At 46.8% G+C, this 19,333-nt stretch overlaps 1 protein-coding gene and 1 pseudogene across 3 annotated transcripts in view; one reads left to right on the top strand and one right to left on the bottom strand.

The window, feature by feature from the left end:
- LOC134945731 (uncharacterized) overlaps positions 1 to 5,953 on the bottom strand; it is a 164,138-nt gene extending 158,185 nt beyond the window's left edge. For all 3 annotated transcript variants that reach the window (XM_063935183.1, XM_063935181.1, XM_063935182.1), the window contains exon 1: positions 5,883 to 5,953. The gene's annotated coding sequence lies outside the window, so the exon portion shown is untranslated. The remainder of the gene's footprint in view (positions 1 to 5,882) is intronic.
- Positions 1 to 19,333, top strand: part of LOC134944431 (up-regulator of cell proliferation-like) — a 33,041-nt pseudogene that overhangs the window by 3,486 nt on the left and 10,222 nt on the right.

The raw sequence follows: 19,333 nt of genomic DNA, 5'->3' as shown, positions 1-19,333 counted from the left end.
ATTGCAGTTAGGAGCCACAATATGGGGTTGCAGTAATAGCAGTTAGGTGCAGCATTGCGGGGTTGCAGTAATTGCAGTTAGGAGGAGCATTACAGGGTTGCAGTTATTGCAGTTAAGTGCAGCATTATAGGGTTGTAGTAATCGCAGTTAGGAGCAGGGTTGCAGTAATTGCAGTTAGGTGCAGCATTATAGGGTTGCAGTAAATGATGTTAGGAGTAGCATTACAAGGTTGCAGTAATTGCAGTTAGGTGCAGCATTGAAGTTAGGTGCAAGCTTGCCGTAATTGCAGTTAGGTGCAGCATTGCAGGGTTGCAGTAATTGCAGTTAGGTGCAGCATTACATGGTTGCAGTAATTGCCGTTAAGTCAGAATTACAGGGTTGTAGTAATTAAAATTAGGTGCAGCATTACAGGGTTGCAGTAATTGCAATTAGGAGCAGCATTATAGGGTTGAAGTAATTGCAGTTAGGTGCAGCATTACAGGGTTGACGTAATTGCAGTTAGGTGCAGCATTACATGGTTGCAGTAATTGCAATTAGGAGCAGCATTATACAGTTGCCGTAATTGCAGTTAGGTGCAGCATTGCAGGTTTGTAGTAATTGCAGTTAGGTGCAACATTGCAGGTTTGTAGTAATTGCAGTTAGGTGCAGCACTGCAAGGTTGTAGTAATTGCCGTTAGGTGCAGCATTACAGTGTTGTAGTAAATGCCGTTAGGTACAGGGTTGCAGGAATTGCAGTTAGGTGCAGAATTGCAGAGATGTAGTAATTGCAGTTAGGTGCTGCATTACATTTTTGCATTTAGGTGCAGGGTTGTACTTAGGTGCAGCATTGCAGGGTTTTGGTAATTTCAGTTAGGTGCAGGGTTGCAGCAATTGCAGTTAGGTGCTGTAATGCAGGGTTGTAGTAATTGCAGTTAGGTGCAGCATTACAGGGTTGTAGTAATTGCAGTTAGGTGCAGGGTTGTAGTAATTGCAGTTAGGTGCAGCATTACCGGTTTGTAGTAATTTCAGTTAGGTGCTGCATTGCAGGGTTGTAGTAATTGCAGTTAGGTGCAGCATTACAGGGTTGTAGTAATTGCAGTTAGGTGCAGGGTTGCAGTTAAGTGCAGGGTTGCAGTTATTGCAGTTAGGTGCAGCATTGGGGGTGGTAGTAATTGCAGTTAGGTGCAGCATTGCAGGTTTGTAGCAATTGCAGTTAGGTGCAGCATTACATGGTTGTAGTAATTGCAGTTAGGTGCAGCATTACAGGGTTGTAGTAATTGCAGTTAGGTGCAGCATTGCCGGGTTGTAGTAATTGCAGTTATGTGCAGTAATTGCAGGGTTGTGGTAATTGCAGTTAGGTGCAGGGTTGTAGTAATTGCAGTTAGGTGCAGCATTGCAGGTTTGTAGTAATTGCAGTTAGGTGCAGCATTGCAGGGTTGTAGTAATTGCAGTTAGGTGCAGCATTGCAGGGTTGTAGTAATTGCAGTTAGGTGCAGCATTGCAGGGTTGTAATAATTGCAGTTAGGTGCAGCATTGCAGGGTTGTAGTAATTGCAGTTAGGTGCAGCATTACAGGGTTGTAATAATTGCAGTTAGGGGCAGCATTGCAGGGTTGCAGTAATTGCAGTTAGGTGCAACATTGCAGGGTTGTAGTAATTGCAGTTAGGTGCAGCATTGCAGGGTTGTAGTAATTGCAGTTAGGTGCAGCATTGCAGGCTTGTAGTAATTGCAGTTAGGTGCAGCATTGCAGGGTTGTAATAATTGCAGTTAGGTGCAGCATTGCAGGGTTGTAGTAATTGCAGTTAGGTGCAGCATTACAGGGTTGTAATAATTGCAGTTAGGGGCAGCATTGCAGGGTTGCAGTAATTGCAGTTACGTGCATGGTTGCAGTTATTGCAGTTACAGTAGGTGCAGCATTGCAGGGTTGCAGTAATTGAAGTTAGGTGCAGCATTGCAGGGTTGTAGTAATTGCAGTTAGGTGCAGCATTGCAGGGTTGTAGTAATTGCAGTTAGGTGCAGCATTGCAGGGTTGTAGTAATTGCAGTTAGGTGCAGCATTATAAGGTTGCAGTAATTACAGTTAGGTGCAGGGTTGCAGTTATTGCAGTTAGGTGCAGCATTGCAGGGTTGCAGTAATTGCAGTTACGTGCATGGTTGCAGTTATTGCAGTTACAGTAGGTGCAGCATTGCAGGGTTGCAGTAATTGAAGTTAGGTGCAGCATTGCAGGGTTGTAGTAATTGCAGTTAGGTGCAGCATTGCAGGGTTGTAGTAATTGCAGTTAGGTGCAGCATTGCAGGGTTGTAGTAATTGCAGTTAGGTGCAGCATTATAAGGTTGCAGTAATTACAGTTAGGTGCAGGGTTGCAGTTATTGCAGTTAGGTGCAGCATTGCAGTGTTGCAGTTATTGCAGTTACAGTAGGTGCAGCATTGCAGGCTGTGTTAGGTTAACAGTGCTCCAGAAGAGTTAAGGATAAACTGTATTATTACTATTTTTATTCTTTATTTATCTGGTGACACAAGGGATCTGCAGCGCCTAACAAATTACATAAACAAATGAACAGAACAAGAAAACAGCGACTTACAGTACAAGACAATGCAGGACAGGTACATGGTATATACACATTGCTGCATCAGGGGACAGGACACTGAGATAAGCATCAGAGTGGCAGAAACCGAGGGGTAGGTACCATCAGAGCCAGCGCTAGACTTTTGGGTGCTCTGTGCCAGAGAGAGAAATGGTGCCCCCCCCCCCTATTTTTCCAGTAGGGACATAAGGTGCATGCCTCGTGTGGAGGGGGTATATTGATCCCAGAGGAAGCCCCTTCTGTATAATACACACACATTTCTAGAACACTGCAAGAAAACAGATTTGGACACAAATCCACTTTCTTTATTCTGTTACAATACTCTTTATTAAATAACACATTATCATCATGTATTATAAGGCGATAAGGATGATATTTACGGGTAAAACTCACATTATTATATATGCCCCATGTGGCGGGAAACTTGATTTTGGGGGAGATTTATCAAATCTTGGAGAGAGTTAAAGTACCAGCCAATCAGCTCCTAACTGTCATGTTACAGGGCGTGTTTAAAAAGTGACAGTAGTCAGTAGGTTGGTAGTTTATCTCTCTCCACTTCCCCTTTAGCCAAAAGGTGCTTGATACATAGGGGTCTATGTACTAAGCATTGGAGAGAGATAAAGTGGAGAGATAATGTGCCAGCCAATCAGCTCCTAATGGTCATGTCACAGGCTGTGCTTGAAAAATGACAATCCAACACTATATCTCCAATATACACTACAACCACATAAGACATACATATAAATATATTTAAGAACATTGATTTATTAGGACAGATACTTATTGTATATTAATGAATGACTTGTCTCCCTAGTATTATACAGCACCAAATAACAATATAGGAATCTATATTCAGGTTATTACAGAGGAAACAGAACTTTTCCAGGAGTTACTGAACTAGGTGGTCTATGTACCAAGACTTGGATGGAGGTAATGGGGGTCATTCCGAGTTGATCGCTAGCTGCTGTTGTTCGCAACGCAGCGATCAGGCTAAAAATCTGCATTTCTGCGCATGCGTATGTACCGCAATGCACACGCACGAGTCCTTTGTGGTTTTGCACAGGTTCTAGCGAAGCTTTCAGTCGCACGGCCGAACGCAGGAAGATTGACATGAAGTGGGCGTTTCTGGCTGTCAACTGACCGTTTTCAGGGAGTGCTTAGAAAAACGCAGGCATGTCGGGGAAAATGCAGGCGTGGCTGAGTGAACGCTGGGCGAGTGTGTAACATCAAAAGCCAACACTACAAAGTTAGAATCAACGCACACGAAGAGTAACTACAGGGCTGGTCTTGTTTTGCACAAAATGATGTTGCAGGCGCTCTGCTGCACAGGCGTTTGCACTTCTGCAAAGCAAAAATACACTCCCAGTGGGCGGCGACAATGCATTTACACGGCTGCTAAAAGTAGCTAGCGAGCGAACAATGGCCATGTTAAAGGTTGGGTTTGAAAAATGTCAGTTAGGAGCTGGTTGGTTGGTACTTTATCTCAGGGCCATCTTAACAGTAGTGTGGGCCCCTGGGCACAGCAATGCACTGGGCCCCCTACCCATCCTCCAGCGGTTGGGGTGGGGGGTGCTATCAGCGGCAGCTTTGATGTCCCGCGGGCGGTAGGGGTTCTATCTTCTGCTCAGCATGTAGGACCTGGAGCAGTAATTTCTGCTCATTACTCATTTACTGCACAGATGGGGTTAAACTGTAGTAGGGGGCATTGGGCTGAATGAAGGGGCCCCGGTACATGACTTCCAGGGCGGTAGTGGGTGTTTAATAAGCAGGGGAGGAGTGGATAGTGGAGTGCGCTTAATATTCATCATTTTCTGGTGGGAGGGCAGCTTGCTTGACTGCGGATATCTCCAGTTCCTGGAAATATATTTCTTAGCTTTTAATGGGATAAAACACCAGAGAGCCCCACCTTTCAGGAGGTACTGGAGACTTGGGGATTAAAGTTCAGGAACCAGAGCAATCCACCAATGAAAATATAAAACTGCATACCAGGCGTGTGGAGCTGGAGCAGGGAGCAGCTGCTTGAAGGCTGATATCTCTGGTTCTGGGCATAGTAGAGACAAGCTGCCAGTGTCCACCAAAGTGGGAGAGTCACAGCTTTTGGAGTCTACCCTCAGAAAAACTCTAAGTCAGACAGAACCTGAGATATCTGGTTGGAAGAGCAATTAACAGGCTTGGATGGGAAACACTGGCCCTCATTCCAAGTTGTTCGCTCGGTATTTTTCATCGCATCGCAATGAAAATTCGCTTAGTACGCATGCGCAATGTTCGCACTGCGACTGCGCCAAGTAACTTTGCTATGTTGAAAGTAATTTTACTCACGGCTTTTTCTTCGCTCCGGCGAACGTAATGTGATTGACAGGAAATGGGTGTTACTGGGCGGAAACACGGCGTTTCAGGGGCGTGTGGCTGAAAACGCTACCGTTTCCGGAAAAAACGCAGGAGTGGCCGGAGAAACGGTGGGAGTGCCTGGGCTAACGCTGGGTGTGTTTGTGACGTCAACCAGGAACGACAAGCACTGAACTGATCGCACAGGCAGAGTAAGTCTGGAGCTACTCTGAAACTGCTAAGTAGTTAGTAATCGCAATATTGCGAATACATCGGTCGCAATTTTAAGAAGCTAAGATTCACTCCCAGTAGGCGGCGGCTTAGCGTGTGTAACTCTGCTAAATTCGCCTTGCGACCGATCAACTCGGAATGAGGGCCCCTGTTTTAAAGTCGGATTACTCCGGTTCCCCAGGGCTGATTTTCAAAAATCTGGTACCCCTGGAAAGAGAGGACCCTCAGCCATCAGCCTAGGGCCCATATACTCCTGTGGCCCTTGGGCATGAGCTCACTGAGCCCATATGAAAAGACGGCCCTGCTTTATCTCTCTCTCCACTTTATTTCTCTTAGTACATAGACCCCCTGTACCATACTTACCTACTCTCCCGGAAGCTGCGGGAGGCTCCCGTTTTTTGGGGTAGACCCCCGCGCCACCGGAAGAGTGGGCAGGTCTCCCGTATCCTGCTCGCACCCTAGTGATGCGAGCAGGATGGAGAGATTACCTCCCGCATTCGCGGGTCCGTTGGGTGGAGAAGGGGTTAAAATGACGCAAATCGCGTCATTTTAGCCCCAACCCCTTCCCGCAGACCCGCGAATCGCGGCGTTTCCCGATGCTGGGGCGGGGCTTAGTGATGTCACAGTCCAGCCCCGCCCCCCGAAGACGCCTGCTGCATCTCCTCTCCGGGCTTCTCCCGGAGGGGAGAATTAAAAAGTAGGTAAGTATTCCCTGTACTAATTCTGCCTGTGAACAGTAGAGCAGTAACAGCCATTTACTCACCCCGTATCCAACAGCCAGGATGAGCAGCAGCGGTTCCAGAATCTGTCTTTATTCACGCAGAGAATAAATAATCTGAACAAAGGACAAGGAACTGCACAGGCATCTGGAGAAACAAAACCTAAAAATTTCACTTTCGTTTCTCCTGAGTGACTCATACTGTAATATAAATGTGATACGCTTTAGAGACGCTTTATGCACACAGGGGAGCATGGCCACATCACAGACACATATACACAAGAAGAAAAAAACTGAATCAAAGAGGCCTCAAAATTAGAGATGAGCGGGTTTGGTTCTCTGAGAACCGAACCCCCCCTCCCCCCAAAATTTCTCGCTCCGTATTTTCCCACCAGACTCGGAAACCAGAACGAGGCAAAACGTCATCATCCCGTTGTCGGATTCTCGCGGGTTTTGGATTCCATATAAGACGCCGAGTGTCGCCGCAATTTTCACTCCAGTCCTGGAGAGTGTAGCGAGAGGTCATGTCTCCTCAGTGTCTGTGCAGGAGAGTGGCGTGGCGCGTGGGTGGGATGGCGACCTGCTCTTTTGTGTCAGTCCAGTGGTGGTGTCTTGTGCTGCATCAGTCCAGTCACAGTGGTGTTGTCCTGTGCTGCCATAAGTCCAGTGCTGCTGTATAAGTCCAGTCGTAGTGGTGCTGTCTTGTGCTGCATCAGTCCAGTGCTGGTGTCCTGTGCTGACATAAGTCCAGTGGTGCTACCGTATATGTCCAGGGGTACTGTCATATAAATCATGGGGTACTGCCATATAAGTCCAGGGCTACTGCTGTATAAGTCCAGGGGTACTGCCATATAAGTCCAGCGGTACTGTCATAAAAATCATGGGCTACTACCATATAAGTCCAGGGCTACTGCCGTATAAGTCCAGGGGTACTGCCGTATAAGTCCAGTGGTACTGCTGTATAAATCCAGGGGTACCGCCATATAAATCCAGGGGTTACTACCGTTTAGGTCCAGCGGTACTGCCGTATAGGTCCAGCGGTACTGTCGAATAAGTAATGGGGTACTGCCGTATAAGTCCAGCAGTACTGCCGTATAAGTCATGGAGTACTGCCGTATAAGTCCAGTGGTGCTGTATAAGTCTAGTACAGTGGTGTTGTCTAGTGCTGCATCAGTCCAGTCACAGTGGTGGTGTCCTGTGCTGCTATAAGTCCAGTGCTGCTGTATAAGTCCAGTCCAGTGGTGCTGTCTCATGCTGCATCAGTCCAGTGCTGGTGTCCTGTGCTGACATAAGTCCAGTGTTGCTGCCATATACGTCCAGGGGTACTGCCGTATAAGTCCAGCGGTACTGTCATAAAAATCATGGGGTACTGCCGTATAAGTCCAGGGGTACTGTCGTATAAGTCCAGTGGTACTGCTGTATAAGTCCAGGGGTACTGCCATATAAATCCAGGGGTACTGCCGTTTAGGTCCAGCGGTACTGTCATATAAGTCATGGGGTACTGGCGTATAAGTCATGGGGTAATGCCGTATAAGTCCAGCGGTACTGCTGTATAAGTCATGGAGTACTGCCGTATAAGTCCAGTGGTGCTGTATAAGTCCAGTACAGTGGTGTTGTCTTGTGCTGCATCAGTCCAGTGCTGGTGTCCTGTCATAAGTCCAGTGGTGATACCGTATAAGTTCAGGGGTACTGCAATATAAGTCCAACGGTACTGTCATATATATCATGGGGTACTGCCGTATAAGTCCAGTGGTACTGCCGTATAAGTCCAGGGGAACTGCCATATAAATCCAGGGGTACTGTCATATAGGTCCAGCAGTGCTGCCGTATAAGCCATTGGGTACTGACGTATAAGTCCAGCGGTACAGCCATATAAGTCATGGGGTTCTGCTGTATAAGTCCAGGGGTACTGCCGTATAAGTCGAGTGGTGCTGTATAAGTCCAGTCCAATGGTGTTGTCTTGTGCTGCATCAGTCCAGTGGTGGTGTCCTGTGCTGCCATAAGTCCAGTGGTGCTGTATAAGTCCAGTCCAGTGGTGCTGTATTGTACTGAATCAGTCCACTGGTGGTGTCCTGTGCTGCCATAGGTCCAGTGGTGGTGTCCTGTGCTGCCATAAGTCCAGTGATGCTGCCGTATAAATCCAGAGGTACTGCCGTATAAGTCCAGGGTTGCTGCCGTATAAGTCCAGGGATACTGCCGTATAAATCCAGGGGAACTGTCATATATATCAAGGGGTACTGCCGAAAAAGTCCAGGGTTACTGCCATATAACTCAAGGGATACTGCTGTATCAGTCCAGCGGCACTACCATATAAGTTCAGCGGTACTGCTGTATGAGTCCAGCGGTACTGCTGTATGAGTCCAGCGGTACTGCTGTATGAGTCCAGGGGTACTGCCGTATGAGTCCAGCGGTACTGCCGTATAAGTCATAGGGTACTGCCATATAAGTCCAGAAGTACTGCCGTATAAGTCTAGTGGTGCGGTATAACTCCAGTCCAGTGGTGCTGTCTTGTGCTGCATCAGTCCAGTGGTGGTGTCCTGTGCTGCTATAAGTCAAGTGGTAGTGTCCTGTGCTGCCATAAGTCCAGTGCTGCTGCATAAGTCCAGTACAGTGGTGCTGTCTTGTGCTGCATCAGTCCAGTGGTGTCCTGTGCTGCCATAAGTCCAGTGCTGCTGCTGTATAAACCCAGTCCAGTGGTGCTGTCTTGTCCTGCATCAGTCCAGTGGTTGTGTCCTGTGCTGCCATAAGTACAGTGCTGCTGCCGTATAAGTACTGGGGTACTGCCGAATTAGTCCTGAGGAACTGCCGTATAACTTCAGTGCAGTGGTGCTGTCTTGTGCTGCATCAGTCCAGTGATGGTGTCCTGTGCTGCCATAAGTCGAGTGGCGGTATCCTGTGCTGCAATAAGTCCAGTGCTGCTGCCGTATAAGTCCAGTCCAGTGGTGCTGTCTTGAGCTGCATCAGTTCAGTGGTGGTGTCCTGTGCTGCCATAAGTACAGTGATGATGTTCTGTGCTACCATAAGTCTAGTGCTACTGCTGCATGAGTCCAGTCCAGTGGAGCTGTCTTGTGCTGCATCATTCCAGTGGTGATGTCCTGTGCTGCCATAAGTACAGTGATGGTGTCCTGTGCTATTATAAGTCCAGTGCATCTGCTGCATAAGTCCAGTCCAGTGGTGCTATCTTGTGCTGCATCAGTTCAGTGGTGGTGTCCTTTGCTGCCATAAGTCCAGTGTTGCTGCCATAAAAGTCCAGGGTACGGCCGTATAAGTCCAGGTGTACTGCCATATAAATCCTGCGGAACTGCCGTATAAGTCCAGTGGTACTGCTGTATAAGTCATGGGGTACTGCCAAATAATTCCAGGGGTACTGCCATATAAGTACAGCCGTACTGCTATATACTGTAAGTCATGGGGTACTGTTGTATAAGTCCAGTGGTGCTGTATAAATCAAGTCCAGTGGTGCTGTCTTGTGCTGCATCAGTCCAGTGGTGGTATCCTGTGCTGCCATAAATCCAGCGGTGGTGGCCTGTGCTGCTATAAGTCCAGTGATGCTGTATAACTCCAGTCCAGTGGTGCTGTCTTCTGCTGCATCAGTCCAGTGTTGGTGTCCTGTGCTGCCATATGTCCAGTGCTGCTGTCGTATCAGTCCAGTGGTACTGCTGTATAAGTCCAGCGGTACTGCCATATATAAGTTCAGAGGTACTGGCATATAAGTCCAGGGGTACTGCCAAATAAGTCCAGCGAAAATGCTGTATATATCCAGGGGAACTGCCATATTTATCCAGTGGTACTGCCGTATAAGCCATGGGGTACTGCCATATAAGTCCAGGGGTACTGCCATATAAGTCCAGTAGTACTGCCGTATAAGTCATGGGGTACTGTTGTATAAGTACAGTGGTGCTGTATAAATCCAGTCCAGTGGTGCTGTCTTGTGCTGCATCAGTCCAGTGGTGGTGTACTGTGCTGCCATATGTCCAGTGCTGCTGTCATATAAGTCCAGTGGTACTGCTGTATAAGTCCAGCGGTACTGCCATACATAAGTCCAGGGGTACTGCCATATAAGTCCAGGGAAAATGCTGTATATATCATGGGGAACTGCCATATTTATCCAGAGGTACTACCGTATAAGTCCTGGGGTACTGCCATATAGTTCCAGCGGTACTGCTGTATAAGTCCTGGGGAATTGCCGTATAAATCTAGGGGCACTGCCGTATAAGTCATGGGATACTGCCGTATGAGTCCAAGAGTACTGCCGTATAAGTCCAGGAGTACTGCCGTATAAGTCCAGTGGAGCTGTTAAAGTCCAGTCCAGTGGAGCTGTCTTGTGCTGCATCACTCCAGAGTTGGTGTCCTGTGCTGCCATAAGTCAAGTGGAGGTGTCCTGTGCTGCCATATAAGTCCAGTGCTGCTGTGTAAATCCAGTCCAGTGGTAATGTCTTGTGTGCATCAGTCCAGTGGTGGTGTCCTGTGCTACCATAAGTTCAGTGGTGGTATACTGCTCCTCCATAAGTCCAGTGCTACTGCCGTATAAGTCCAAGGGTACTGCCGTATAAGTCCAGGGGTACTGCAGTATAAGTCCAGCGGTACAGCCACGTAAGTCCAATGGTACTGCCGTATAAGTCCAGGGGTTCTGCCGTATGAGTCCAGGGGAAATGCCCTATAAGTCCAGGGGAACTGCCGTATAACTCCAGTCCAGTGGTGCTGTCCTGTGCTGCATCAGTCCAGTGGTGGTGTCCTGTGCTGCTATAAGTTCAGTGCTGCTGCAATATAAGTCAAGTCCAGTGGTGCTGTCTTGTGCTGCATCAGTCCAGTGGTGGTGTCCTGTGCTGCTATAAGTTCAGTGGTGGTGTCCTGCTCCTCCATAAGTCCAGTGCTACTGCAGTATCAGTCTAGGGGTACTGCCGTATAAATCCAGCGGTACTGCCGCATAAGTCCAGCGGTACTGCCGTTTAAGTCCAGGGGTTCTGCCGTATGAGTCCAGGGGTACTGTTGTATAGGTCCAGGGGTACTGCCGTATAACCCCAGTCCAGTGGTGCTGTCTTGTGCTGCCATAAGTTCAGTTCAGTGGTGGTGTTCTGTGCTGCTATAAGTCCAGTGGTGGTGTCCTGTGCTGCCATAATTCCAGTCCAGTGGTGCTGTTTTGTGCTGCATCAGTCCAGTGGTGGTGTCCTGTGCTCCCATAAGTCCAGTGGTGGTGTCCTGTGCTGCCATAAGTCCAGTGCTGCAGCCTTATAAGTCCAGGGGTACTGCCATAGAAGTCCAGTTGTACTACAGTATAAGTCCAGGTGAACTGCCGTATATATCCAGGGGAACTACCATATATATCCAGGGAAACTGCCGTATAAGTCCGGGGATACTGCCGTTTAAGTCCAGGGGTACTGCTGTAAAAGTCCAGGGGTACTGGCATTTAAGTCCAGGAGTACTGCCGTATAACTCCAAACCAGTGGTGATGTCTTGTGCTGCATCAGTTCAGTGGTGGTGTCCAATGCTGCCATAAGTCCAGTGCTAGTGCTGCATAAGATCAGTCCAGTGGTGCTCTTTTGTTCTGCATCAGTCCAGTGGTGGTGTCCTGTGCTGCCATAAGTCCAGTGCTGCTGCCTTATAAGTCAGGGGTACTGCCATAGAAGTCCAGCGTTAATGCCATATAAGTCCAGAGGTACTGCCATATGAGTCCAGTGGTACTGCCGTATAAGTCCAGGGGTACTGCTGTATAACTCCAGTCCAGTAGTGCTGTCTTGTGTTGCATCAGTCCAGTGGTGGTGTCCTGTGCTGTCATAAGCACAGTGATGGTGTCCTATGCTACCATAAGTCCAGTTCTGCTGCTGATGCATAAGTCCAGTCCATTGGTGGCGTCCTGTGCTGCCATAAGTCCAGTGCTGCTGCTGCTGTATAAGTCCAGTCCAGTGGTGCTGTCTTGTGCTGCATCAGTTTAGTCACAGAGGTGGTGTCCTGTGCTGCTATAAGTTCAGTGGGAGTGTCCTGTGCTGCCATAAGTCCAGTGCTGCTGCTGTATAAGTCCAGGGGTACTGCCGTAGAAGTTCAGTGGTACTGCCATATAAGTCCAGAGGTACTGCCGTCTCTGTCCAGGGGTACTGCCGTATAAGTCCAGGGGTACTGCCGTATAAGTCCAGGGGTACTGCCGTGTAAGTCATGGGGTACTGCCGTATGAGTCCAGGGGTACTGCCGTATAAGTCCAGTGGTAATGCCATATAAGTCATGTGGTAATGCCATATTAGTCCAGGAGGACTGCCGTAAAAGTCCAGTGGTGCTGTTTAAGTCCAGTACAGTGGTGCTGTCTTGTGCTGCATCAGTCCAGTGGTGGTGTCCTGTGCTGCCATAAGTCCAGTGCTGCTGCTGTATAAGTCCAGTGGTGGTGTCCTGTGCTGCCATAAGTCCAATGCTGCTGCAGTATAAGTCCAGTGCAGTGGTGCTGTCTTGTGCTACATCAGTCCAGTGGTGGTGTCCTGTGCTGCCATAAATCCAGAGGTGGTGCCCTGTGCTGCCATAAGTCCAGTGCTGCTGTCGTATAAGTCCAGAGGTACTGCCGTATAAGTCCAGGAATACTGCCGTATAAGTCCAGCGGTATTTCTCTATAAGTCCAGGGGTACTGTCGTATGAGTCCAAGGGTACTACTGTAGAACTCCAGTCCAGTGGTTCTGTCTTGTGCTGCATCAATCCAGTGGTAGTGTCCTGTTCTGCCATAAGTCCAGTGGTGGTGTCCTGTGCTGCCATAAGTTCAGTGCTGCTGTATAAGTCCAGTCCAGTTGTTCTGTCTTGTGCTGCATCAGTCCAGTGGTGGTGTCCTGTGCTTCCATAATTCAAGTGGTGGTGTCCTGTGCCACCATAAGTCCAGTGCTGCTGCTCCATAAGTGCAGACCAGTGGTGCTGTCTTGTGCTTCATCAGTCTAGTGGTGGTGTCCTGTGCTGCCATAAGTCCAGTGGTGATGTCCTGTGCTGCCATAAGTCCATTGTTGCTGCCATATAAGTCATGGGGTACTGCAGTATAAGACCAGGGGTACCGTTGTATAAGTCCAGCAGTACTGCCATATAAGTCCAGCGGTACTGCCGTATAAGTCCAGTCCAGTGGTGATGTCTTGTGCTGCATCAGTCCAGTGGTGGTGTACTGTGCTGCCATAAGTCCAGTGATGATGTCCTGTGCTGCCATAAGTCCAGTGTTGCTGCTTTAAAAGTCCAGTGTAGTGGTGCTGTCTTGTGCTGCATGAGTCCAGTGGTGGAGTCCTTTGCTGCCATATAAGTCCAGTGCTGCTGCCATATAAATCCAGGGATACTGCCGTATAAGTCCAGCGGTACTGCCGTACAAGTCAGGGGTACAGCCTTATAAATCCTGCGGTAACGCCATATGAAAGTCATGGGGTACTGCCTTATAAGTCCAGTCCAGTGGTGCTGCCATGTAAGTCCAGTGGTGGTGTCCTGTGCTGTATATTATTTACTCCAAATAAAGGAGTTATTAATATTTAATCCGAATAATTTTTGCAGCGTTTGCCCTGTGTGGTGTAGGGGTATTCTCTCCTGTGCCGCATATTGTTTTGTACAGTAACTCCAGAAAAATACTGAAGAACAAATATTTGGAGGATAAAATAGGGAAAGATCAAGAACCACTTCCTCCTAGTGCTGAAGCAGCTACCACTAGTCATGACATAGACAATGAAATGCCATCAATGTCATCTGCCAAGACCAATGCCCAATGTCATAGTAGAAGGCATGTAAAATCCAAAAAGACAAGTTCAGTAAAATATAAAAAATACATTTAAATCGTCTGAGGAGAAACGTAAACTTGCCAATATATCATTTACAACACAAAGTGGCAAGGAACAGCTAAGGCCCTGGCCTGTGTTCATGACTAGTGGTTCAGATTCACATGATGATGGAAGCCCTCATCCTCCCACTAGAAAAATTAAAAGAGTTAAGCTGGCAAAAGCACATCAAAGAACTGTGCATTCTAAAATGGTATCACAAATCCCCAAGGAGAGTCCAAGTGTGTTGGTGGTTGCGATGCCTGACCTTCCCAACACTGGACGTGAAGAGGTGGCTCTTTCCACCATTTGCATGCCCTCTGCAAGTGCTGGAAGAAGCACCCACAGTCCAGTTTCTGATAATCAAATTGAAGATGTCACTGTTGAAGTACACCAGGATGAGGATATGGGTGTTGCTTGTGCTGAGGAGGATTCTAATGGTGATGTGGTTTGTTTGAATAAGGCACCAGTGGAGACAGTTGTTGTCCATGGGATGAGAAAGCCCATTGTCATGCCTGGGATAAATACCAAAAAAGCTACGTCTTCAGTGTGGAATTATTTCTCCACAAATCCGGACAACAGGTGACAATCTGTAATAAGTAGGGGTAAGGACGTTAACCACCTAGGAACATCCTCCCTTATACGTCACCTGTAGCACATTCATGAGAAGTCATTGTCAAGTTCAGAAACTTTGGTAAGAGCGTAAGCAGTCCACTGACACCTAAATCCCTTCTTCCTCTTGTTTCCAAGCTCCTGCAAGCCACACCACCAACTCCCTCAACGTCAATTTCCTCCTCAGTCAGGAACGTCAGTAGTCCTGCAGGCCATGTCACTGGCATGACTGACGAGCCCTCTCCTAACCGGGATTCCTCTGGAGGATCCTTGAGTGGTATGCCTACTGCTGCTGCTGCTGCTGTTGTTACTGCTGGGAGTCGATCGTCATCCCAGAGGGGAAGTCGGAAGACCACTTGTACTACTTCAATTAAGCAATTGACTGTCCAACAGTCCTTTGCGAGGAAGATGAAATATCACAGCAGTCATCCTGTTGCAAAGCGGATAATTGAGGCCTTAACAGTTATGTTGGTGTTAGATGTGCGTCCGATATCCGCCATTAGTGCAGTGGGTTTTAGACAATTGATAGAGGTAGTGTGTCTCCGGTACCGAATCCCATCTAGATTCCACTTAACTAGGAAAGCGATTGCCGGACTGTACAGGGACATTAAGAAAAGTGTCCTCAGTGTCCTGAAAAATGCAGTTGTACCCAGTGTCCACTTAACCACAGACATGTGGATAAGTGGAGCAGGGCAAACTAAGGACTACATGGCTGTGACAGCCCACTGGGTAGATGTTTTGCCTCCCGCTGCAACAACAACATCACAAACGCCAGCTCGTTCCTAGGCTGGCTACGCTGTGTATCACCGCTTACCGTAAGAGGCACACCGCTGACAACCTCTTACGGAAACTGAGGGACATCATCGCACAGTGGCACGTCCAATGTTGTGCACCTACAATTAATTTGGTGGTCCAGAATTTTTTTTTAAATGGCAGGGGTGTGCAGTAGATGTTGTCGGCGGCCCAAAAAATTACGGGCCTCTTTCAACATTCAGCCACTGCGTGCCGAAGACTGGAGCACCAGCAAACACTCCTGAACCTGCCCTACCATCACCTGAACCAAGAGGTGGTAATGAGGTGGAAGTCAACACTCTATATGCTTTAGGGGATGGAGGAGCAGCAAAATGTCATTCAAGCCTATACATCCACCTATGATATAGGCAAAGGAGCTGGAATGCACCTGACTCAAGCGCAGTGAAGAATGAATTCCGTCTTGTGCAAGTTTCTCCAACCCTACGAACTTACCACACATGAAGTCAGTTCAGAGACTGCCAGCTTGAGTCAGGTCATTCCTCTCATCAGGCTTTTGCAGAAGCAGCTGGAGAAATTGAGACAGAGCAATTCCGCTAAGTATGTGGGACTTGTGGATGGAGCCCTTCATTCGCTTTGCCAGGATTCAAGGGTGGTCAATCTGTTGAAATCAGAGCACTACATTTTTGCCACCGTGCTCGATCCTAGGTTTAAAACCTACGTTGTATCTCTCTTTCTGGCAGACACAAGTGAGACACTGCTGGTGAGAAAATTGTCAACTCAAGCAGAACATGACCCGTCAACAGCTCCTCCTTCATTTTCTCCCGCAACAGGGGCTGTGAGGAAAAGGATAACATTTCCTAGCCCACCCACTGGTGGTGATGCAGGGCAGTCAGGAGCAAGTGTTGACATCTGGTCTAAACTGAAGGACCTGCCGACGGTTCCTGACATGTCTACTGTCACTGCATATGATGTTGTCACCATTGAAAGAATGTTGGTGGATTATATGGGTAACAGCATCCAAGTAGGCATATCAGACAGTCCATATGTATACTGGCAGGATAAAGAGGCAATTTGGAGGCCCTTGCACAAACTGACTTTATTTTACCTAAGTTGCCCCCTTCCCTCCAGTGTGTACTCCGAAAGAGTGTTTAGTGCAGCCGGTAACCTTGTCAGCAATCGGCGTAGGAGGTTACTTCCACAAAATGTGGAGAAGATGATGTTCCCCAAAATGAATTATACATTCCTCCAGGAAGACATTTACCAGCAAGGGGTGAGGAATCGGAGGATGAGGATGAGGATGATATCTTGCCTCTGTAGAGGCAGTTTGTGCAAGGAGAGATGAATTGCTTCTTTTTTGGTGGGGGATTAATTGCCTCTTTTTTGGTGGGGGCCCAAACAAACCAGTCATTTCAGCCACAGTCGTCTGGCAGGCCCTGTTGCTGAAATTATGGGTTTGTTAAAGTGTGCATGTCCTCTTTATACAACATAAGGGTGGGTGGAAGGGCCCAAGGACAATTCCATCTTGCACCTCTTATTTTTTTCTTTGCATTATGTGCTCTTTGGGGCCTAGTTTTTAAAAGTGACATCCTGTCTGACACTGCAGTGCCACTCCTAGATGGGCCAGGTGTTTGTGCCGCCCACTTGGGTCGCTTAGCTTAGTCATCCAGCTATCTCATTGCACCTCTTTTTCTTCTTTGCATCATGTGCTCTTTGGGGCCTAGTTTTTAAAAGGGGATGCAGTCATTTTACCGACAATTAAAATCCCGACAATCAAAATACCGACAACAATTGACTGACGACCAAAATCCCGACAAAGTCAAAATCCCGACATGGTCAAATTACGACATTTAAAATACCAACAAGGTCAAAATACCGACATGTAAAAAGTCGACAGGTCAAAATGCCGACATGAGTTTTTCATGATTTTTTTCATTAAAACCAACTTGTTCATACTTTACCATCCCAGTGGACCTGTAGGGGGAATATAATAGTGCCCGAAGTATGATGAGCGCAGCGAGCCAAACGAGGATAACTTTTCTGACACCTCCTGCTTAAAACCCAAAAAGTGAGAAGGATCATGAGGCCCCACTTTCACGGTCTGTATTCTGCTCCACTTATATCGTGTCCATGTCAACCTATGTTGACATACACACAAAAAAACAATGAAAAACTGGCCTAAAAACAATATTGTGAGGTATGAGGTGTTCAGAATATACTGGAAATGAATGGAAATGAATGTTATTGAGGTTAATAATACTGTTGGATCAAAATTACCCTCAAATTTTTATGTTTTTTTCCAAAATCATCCCGATCCAAAACCAAAACCCGAAAGGGTGGTTTTGGCAAAACACGAGCAGGGATCAAGATCCAAAACCAAAACACAAAAATATCTACTCAAAATATCTATAAAACAAACATTAATTTATGTGTAATTATGTGTATTTAATATGCAGAATGTTGACTTTTAAAATTAAGCTAATTTATCTAATTTCAATAAATGTCCTGACTGCCTGACCTTCTCTCAATGCAAAGACAAAACCCCATGAAACATGAAATTCGGGGCGTACCTTCCTTTCATAACGTAAGGTGGTGAAAAGGGGTAAAAATAGGAATTTAATACCTATCGGTAATTGTCCGGGATTCAGTGATCGTCCCTGAATGATAAAGATAGAGGATTTATTGTCTGTCTTTGCCATACAGGATTGCGGTCATACACTGAAGCTGAATCCGTGTCAGTGTTCCGGGAACACGTGACAAGGTAATATTTAAGTCCGGGACTTAATATTACGAAGTTTTTAAAACAGGTATCAGGGATACCATAGAATCTTTAATGTCTGGGACTTAAAGATACGTCTGAGAAGGGACCAGGGGTCCGAGCGCACTTCTCCAAAGACGTTAGTATCTGGGATACTTAAAATAGACCTGGGAGTCTATACGTAACGTAGAGAATACCCCGATTTGATCGCCTATATATTTTTGTATGTTTGTAGTGAGATAAGTTCTTATATTTGGTCCAGACGGCTGGTAAGTTTTCGTCTGCCAGATATCTTTACTCAAACACTTTTCTTGCTTCCTGTCTAAAACGCTGTATTTTTTCTGACATCTTGTACGAAGGTAAGCGTACCCGTCAAAAGATTTCATGTTCTCATTATACAGATAATATTGTGATATTGTCAATGACTAATTAACTGGTGTTAGCTAATGCATGCATAGAAAGTTTTTGTAAATTGCATTTTTTTTGTTGTGAAATTTCATAGAAAGTCTTTTTGTTGTGAAATTGCATAGAAGGTTTTTTTTGTAAACTGCATTTTTGTTGTGATATTGCATAGACAGTTGTTGTGGGTTGTTGTGGAAATTGCGTAGAAAGCTGGTGTAGATTGCATTTTTACTATGGGAGGGACCTATGTATAAGTAGAGTGTCGTATATTTTAGATAATTTTCTTTTAAAAGTTGTACTGTTGATTTATATTACTGTCTGACAATGGGCTCTAGTCAGAGTAAAAAAACTGCATATCCCCCGCCCCTCCCTGGTGAGACATGCAGGATGTATGTTGCCCGTAACTCTACCTCAGAGTATTATTTAGTTAACCCATGGGTGGATAATTTAGCGGGATGGACAGAGAAAGCAGGACGGGACCCATTCCTACGGGAAGGCAGTAATTGCCTTTTCTATATGGAGATTTAAGAAAAAATGTCAGTTTCCAATAGCACAGAAGCGAAGCTGCAGAGGAATTGTAAGTCTTTGAAATCCCTCTCGCCCCCCCCCCCCTTTTGCATTCCAATGTATCCTGCGCTCAGAGACACAAATCTCTTGGCAGCAGTAACCCTTTCACACTAAATGGGATCGCTTCCAACTTCACTGCTGGAGGGTGCGTCCACTAGCTCTATCCCTAACGCACCAATAACCCAGAGTTTAGATAATAGTAAAACACTGTCCCAAGCCCACCATTACCCTCGATGGCTGTATATCTTATTTACGCAAAACTTGCAAAGGACGCAGCTATACACATATGAAGGAAGTTTTTTTTTTGCCTGTGTTTTTTTGCCTGTCGCTGTAGCTTGTAAAAAGAAACCTGCGCCCACTCATAACTATCAGAGCTCCAGACGCTTTGACAGACAGAACCAACCCCGCAGTCAGGGAACATTCCAAAGACCCCGCGCACTGACGGGGCCCGGAGGAGGGTATCCCAGCCTTTATTCAACTCTCCCGTCATAGTGAGATTCACCTCTGCTGCCACTTATTATAAATGGAAGTAAAATTCCCTTTTTAGTGGACAGCGGTGCAGCAGCCAGTGTTTTGTGTTCTGACTTATGCAATACCCCCTCTCACCAGAAAAGATAGAAGGTCTCCGCCCCATGATACAGCAATTCTTACAA

The sequence above is a fragment of the Pseudophryne corroboree genome, chromosome 7 (genome assembly GCF_028390025.1).
Source record: "Pseudophryne corroboree isolate aPseCor3 chromosome 7, aPseCor3.hap2, whole genome shotgun sequence".
NCBI classification, from domain to species: Eukaryota; Metazoa; Chordata; class Amphibia; order Anura; family Myobatrachidae; genus Pseudophryne; species Pseudophryne corroboree.
This window is presented reverse-complemented; position numbering and strand designations above follow the sequence as displayed.